Below are 6,571 nucleotides of genomic sequence, written 5' to 3'. Positions count from 1 at the left end.
TGTGACTGAGTATAACCACCAGTTTGGCAAATGTGTACAAGTACAAATATTATTATTTGTACACAAATTATTTGTGTACAAATAACTTAGCATTTATGGATAAAAGAAAAAATGGTATTTTGTAACAAACTCCTACAAACAGTGTTCAGGGCATAATTTGCGTGTGGTTCTTCTGCGAAGTTTTTTACGCAAAAATTAACCTTTTTGAAATAAACGGCTTTAATTAACCCTTTAATATAAAAACAGGCATATCTTTTTTTAAAGCCATTTTTTACTAGATCTGATGCTAATGAAATAATACAAAAACTAAACAATTGTCAAGATTTTATGGAACATTCCAGACCAGCGTATCCGGTCTTTGAAATTAACTCTGGCTTTATGAATTTTTAATCAACAGCCGTGCCCGCGGCTGTTCGTCCCTTCTTTAAGTACTGCATGAGTATTTTTCACTACTTCCCGTGGTTTTAAAAAAGGCCACAAATAACGTGTTATTATAATGATGTTTTTGAATAAACTACCCGTTTTTTAAACTAACATTACGCTATCCAGATACCAGTTCTGGTTCAGATATGAAATAATAAATACAAAAAAATGCTGTGCTAATGCTCTATCTTTACAGAGCGTCTTCCTTAAAAAACAACTTCCATCCCCTCAACTATGCTATCTCTAGACTCTGTTAAATAACTGGTAAATAATGTTACATCTGCATTTACATCTATCGAAATGAATAACGCATTTTTTTACGGACGTAGACAGAGACAGTATTTTAATTATTTTCCTCACTCTGTTTTGGCACCCTGGCAAGAATCCATATGATGAACTTACCAAGGCATTCCATTGAGAACACTATACCTGGAGATTATATGTCAGATTTATTTACTCCAAATAAACATGGTGGCAAAAGCTACCGTGATATGGATGTTGCAGAAGACACCCTACAAGTGGATAATGAAATGCCACAGTCATTAGACCTTGGTAAAAAAAGAAAAAGATGCCACTAGACTTACAGCTCATTTCCTGGACATATTTCTTATTCCAGAAGTAAAAAAGAAGATAGGGAAAAGACACTTGCTGCCTGAAAACTGCATCAAAATAAAGATTAACAAATAAATTTTTAATCTCAAAAGTTTTTCAGAATTTCAAAAAAGCAATGAGAGAAATTTGTACGACACACAGTAAACACTGTTGAGTGCAACATCAGCCATAATAGAGGTGGTTGAAAATGTTTTACAGTCTGATGAATTGCCTTGATGCAATAACATTACTCGGGTCAGTCAATACAGACCTAAATAATAAAAAACCCAAATGTTTGCACCTCTTTTAACCCTCAATACAGGATTTATGTAACCCAGGTAGACCATGCAATGAATTTATGCTTGGGTATGATTTACAAAAGGGTATGAGAGAAGCCCAGGAAGCTTCGAAGCTTGCTTTGTCCTCATCCAGTGCATATAGCTACACACCATCAGAAAATACCAATCACATCCTTATGTTTGAAGGTTTGGTAAAGTCCCTAGCTCAACGACAACATCCAGGAAAGATAACCAGAATTTCTTAGAGAAGGGCAAGAAACCACAACAAAGTCATCGGAAGGCCTTCAACAGAAGCAGGAAATAACTGCTGGCCTGAATGTAAGTACCTATATATCAAACCTTAAAACTAAGCTGGTTGAAAATGTTAAAAATTTTCAGGCAGGTTCTATTTCTGGATGTTTGCCTGCATGGAGAGAATTGACCATGAGGTGTTCTCAACCGTTTCTGGTCTAAAAATAGAATTAGAGGAACCACCATAACATGGTAACGCTGAAAGCATGAACTGTTCTTTTTCTGCTGATGAAAACAAATTTATCAAATCAGAGATCACCAGGTTACTTAAAAAGGGAGTAATCAAAAAAAGTTATCATGAAGTTGGAGAATTTATATCTCCTATTTTTTCACTCTAAAGCCTGATGGTTCATTCAGACTCATTTTAAATTTAAAAAAGGTCAATAGTTACTTGCCATATATACATTTTAAAATGGACACAATTTCTTCAGTTTTGAAATTAGTTACAAAAAACTGCTTCATGGCAAAGGTTGACATCAAAGATGCATATTACTCTGTCCATACAGATGACGAATATCAAAAATTCTTAAAGTTTTATTATGATGGTGTGTTATACCAGTTCACTTGTCTCCCTAATGGTTTGTGTTCTGGACCACGAAAATTTACAAAGCTTCTTAAACCACCTCTTGCTGTCTTAAGACCAACCCAGTGCTTGGTTTCAGGTTATTTTGAAGACCTTATTACTATGTGCAAGTCTGACAATGGCTGCTTTGCGAACATAAAGAGAATTGTATCTTTTTTAGGAGAATTGTAATTTTCTGCACATCCTAATAAATCACATTTTCTCCAAACTCAAACCTTAGAAAACCTTGGTTCCATCATCGATTCAGTCGATATGAGAGTGTATTTAACTGACTCCAAAAAGAAAAGAACCAAGGAATATTGTCAAAAAAACTGATATTTCCTACTCGCAGTCTGAGGGAAATTGCCCAGCTTCTTGGTATCTTCAGCCCTAGCTTCCATGCTGTGTTATTTGGAAAACTTCATTATAGAGATTTAGAACGTCTGAAGTTGGCAATTTTGATTCACACACTACTTTGTCTGCTAATACAATAGCTGATATACAGTGGTGGTGTGACAATATTACCTCATCATACAGTCCTATATCATTTGGTAACCCACCATGACTATTTCCACTGATGCTTCTAAGCTTTGGTTGGGTGCAGTATGTTCTAACTCACAAACTGGTGGCTTATTCTTAAAAGTTGAGTTTGAGCAGCATATAAATGTATTAGAGCTGAAAGCTATTCTTTTTGGACTGAGGTCATTATGTTACTCAGTTTTCAACACGCACATCAAAGTATTGTGTGATAATACAACAGCTGTACATTGCATAACCAACATGGGTAGTTGTCGTTCTATCCCTTGTGAGATTGCTGTCAAGCATATTTAGGAATGGGCCATTAGACATGACAATTGGCTTACTATCGCACACATTCCAGGGCTTTTTAATGTAGAAGCTGAAACAGAATGGAATTTGAGTGAAAAGTTCTTCCTGGACATTGTTTTAAACTTTCAATTTTTCACTGATATTGATTTATTTGCCAGTAGAATGATTACTCAACTGGCTACATTTGTTTCATGTAGACCAGACCCTTGTGCTACACATGTAAATGCTTTCACTATTAATTGGAATGGTCAAGAAGTCTATTTCTTTCCCTCTTTTTTGCCTGTGTAAATGTAGTTGTTCAAAAAGCAACTCAGGACAAAAACCTTATGTACTTTTACCTTCTAGGGAACAGCTATTTCTTCTGAATCAACCATCGTTACTCCATCCACTACACAAGAACCTGGAGCTTCTTGCAGTGCTGATTCGAAGCTGATTGTGCAAATTGATGTTTCTGACAAAGTAAAGTCTTTGCTTATTAAATCATGGACTTCTGGGACAGGGAAGCAATATGCACCTTATATCTAGAAATTGCTTGAATATTGCAGCACCAAAAACCTTGATCCAACCTCAGCTCCTGCGGTTGCAGGTGCTAATTTTTTAGCTTAGTTATTTTACTCCACCATGTTGGGATACTCTGCTTTGAATACAGCCAGATCTGCTCTATCATCTATACTCAAACCTGACCATGGGATAACGTTTGTCAACAAACCTATAATCAAACGTGTATTGCGTGGTATTTTCAAGGCAAGAGTTCATGTGCCCACCACACCCTCCCTATGGTGGTGTTTTATACGGTTTTATACGGTTTAATATCATGCTTGGAAGTAGGATATTCGTTGGGCCAGGTCGATCTCCTTGGTTCACTCGGGTGCATACTACATCGCGCTAAATAAACAGGAACACAGCGGTCTAGAAGGTCGGAGAACAATGAACCCCTGCCTATCGGAAAAACGTTATTGATCTTAATAACACGGAAAAGGCTTGGGCAGAGGTTCTATTTGTACGCAATATAAGAGGCTAACATCTCAAACGCTAACTCTCCTCTTCCCTATAAAAAACAAATAATAAGTGTCGACTACGCCTCTGTAATGGTTCTTAATGTCTTAAAATAGCAAATTTTCCATAGCATAGCACAAATGAGGTTTCATGAATATAGTGCAGATTTAGTTTCAAAGTAAACAACTAAACAGGAAAGAGTTCTTTCAGTTGTTGCTAAACCAATGTTTAAAGCTGTGTTTACTAAATCTTTGTAGTTTTGTAAGTCATGTGAGCAAAATAAATAAAAAATTGCCAGAGAATGGCGGTTATTATTCAAGTGGGTGTCTTTGACTTCCAAAGCTTGTCATTTAATGCTTAAATAAAAAATTCATTGATTCTCCATTATTTTTCAGACTGGAAAGTTTACATCGCTGCTCTAAATGATGCTCAGTTTTTCGACAATGCTAGAGCAAATATGTAAATTTTTGTCAAACTAAAAAGGAACTTAAATTGACTGTCGACTCAAGTATCGAACTCATAAAGTATTTACCCTCTTAGAATGCACTTTTTGTATTTAACGAAATATTTTGTCAAGATCCACTTGAAAATTATTTTGGCCAGCAAAGATCATTCGAACATCGTAAAGACAATCCTTCAATTCAGTTACAACGACAATACGACTCGAACTACCAAATTGTTGAGACCCATAACTGATAACTGCGGCAATGATGAACCTATGTTTGCTATAATACACGTTGAGACTGTACTATGTAGTTAAAGGAACAGAACTAAATATAAGTTATACAACCACCTAATGAAATGGTTATTTTAACAGCCACCAATTTGAAAAAACAAGTTTTCGTGGTTCCTGAAAATTACGTACGATTAATTCAATAATTTATTGTATAAGGTATGTATGCTTTTTTTAATAACATCAGTTTAAATAAAAACACAGGAAACAACCCATCATTAACACCGGACTGAGCACTTAGTACAGGTATATACGCCATGTTGCACATTTGTATAGGGGTAACACCCTTTTCCAAAAAACCTTTACCGCAACCTGGGTTTAAGTTAAAATGCAGGAAACATCCGGTTTTTACCCCGTCTAGCTACAAAAATCACTGCACAATTTTATCTTGTGGAATAAGTATTCGTGAAAGTATTAAAGGTGTAACTACCTAACTGCATTTAGCATAAGAATTATTGATTATGAATTTTGCTGTAGCCAAACTGTATTTGGCTAATTTTATTTTTTAGTGAGAGGGAGGTAACAAAGAGCTAGCTAGATAACATCAAAAATTAATAACAATATAACAAACTGATGAAAATTTAGAAGGGTAGAAATAAATAAGGATATCTATAGCTAGCCAAAATCGGAAAATTGGTTTGTTTAAGATTTAGAATTGGCTATAAAACGTGGTGATGTATTCATCTTAACATGTAAAAACATACAGAAAAGAAATATTTTTATGGATACAAGTAATTAAAAGAAAAAAAGATGTCGATTTACGGATCTGACACCATCACTTCGTGAGCTTTTTTTCGGGTTCTGCCATGATTCAGAAATTTAGCTTCAAGCAATAAGCAATTCTTGTTTGATAGACCAAGTAATGTTGACATTAACTCTCTGTGTTTCTGACGTAGTGAGTTTTCATAGGGTTCTAAGATAAACACTGATGCTTTACCGCAACCAAACCATACTGAACATGCCGGATAAGAACGAAGCTTTGGTATCAGTAAGGTCGTAAAAAAGGGCGCCATTAGAAGCAAATGTTTTTGTGAAAATAGCGCGCTATTTATTGTGGCACGGCTTTGTGCGTTCTGTTTTAAACACTGTCATGGTCAACATCGGAAAATCCTTTGTTTTGAGCGCGAATGGCTTTACTCACACGAATAAATGTGATTAATTCTTGTTTTATTAAAATCTGCAGGCTTTGTGCTCATTGGTTAATTGTAATTCAGTGTTTTCTATAAGGCAGATTGGAAATTTAGAGATTTGCCCTGACATTTGTTTTGCTTCCAAGCTTTCGTTTGAAAGAAACCGAATTTGATACCCCCGAAGAAATTGTAGTTAAACAACCCTTCCTGGTAGAAATTTTGTCTAGTGGAGATACTATCCTCGTCCCAAAGGCTTCTTAGGATTTTCTTAATAAGAATAACAACCCTAAGGGACAAGGTTGGTGGAAACACGGCTTTATTCGAAAATTGTCGCGCATTTGCGTAAAAAGGTTCGTTAAAGCGCAAAATTTAGCACAGAAATTACGATTAATAATTTATGCGCAAAAAAATAAATTATTACGAATGTGGTAGTTTTCATGGTTTAATATAGATTTTTTGTTAGGGATGAAGCCATGTTTAAAATTGAGAAAATGTGTAGGAACGTCAGCTGTATCAAGTTACAACTTAAAATTTATTTAAAATATATAAATGAACATGTTGCAAGTTAACTGCAAGAATAAGCACACCATGCCGATGTTAGGGCTGTGTCTTCCTGCCGTCCACATTGTTGACGAGAGTTGATCTCAGCTAATTTTTAAGAACGACGAGAAATAGTTTATGATAATTTTCAATTCAAGTGTACATTTTGAAGATCCTG

Source organism: Hydractinia symbiolongicarpus, chromosome 10 (assembly GCF_029227915.1).
Source record: "Hydractinia symbiolongicarpus strain clone_291-10 chromosome 10, HSymV2.1, whole genome shotgun sequence".
Lineage (NCBI taxonomy): Eukaryota > Metazoa > Cnidaria > Hydrozoa > Anthoathecata > Hydractiniidae > Hydractinia > Hydractinia symbiolongicarpus.
This window is presented reverse-complemented; position numbering follows the sequence as displayed.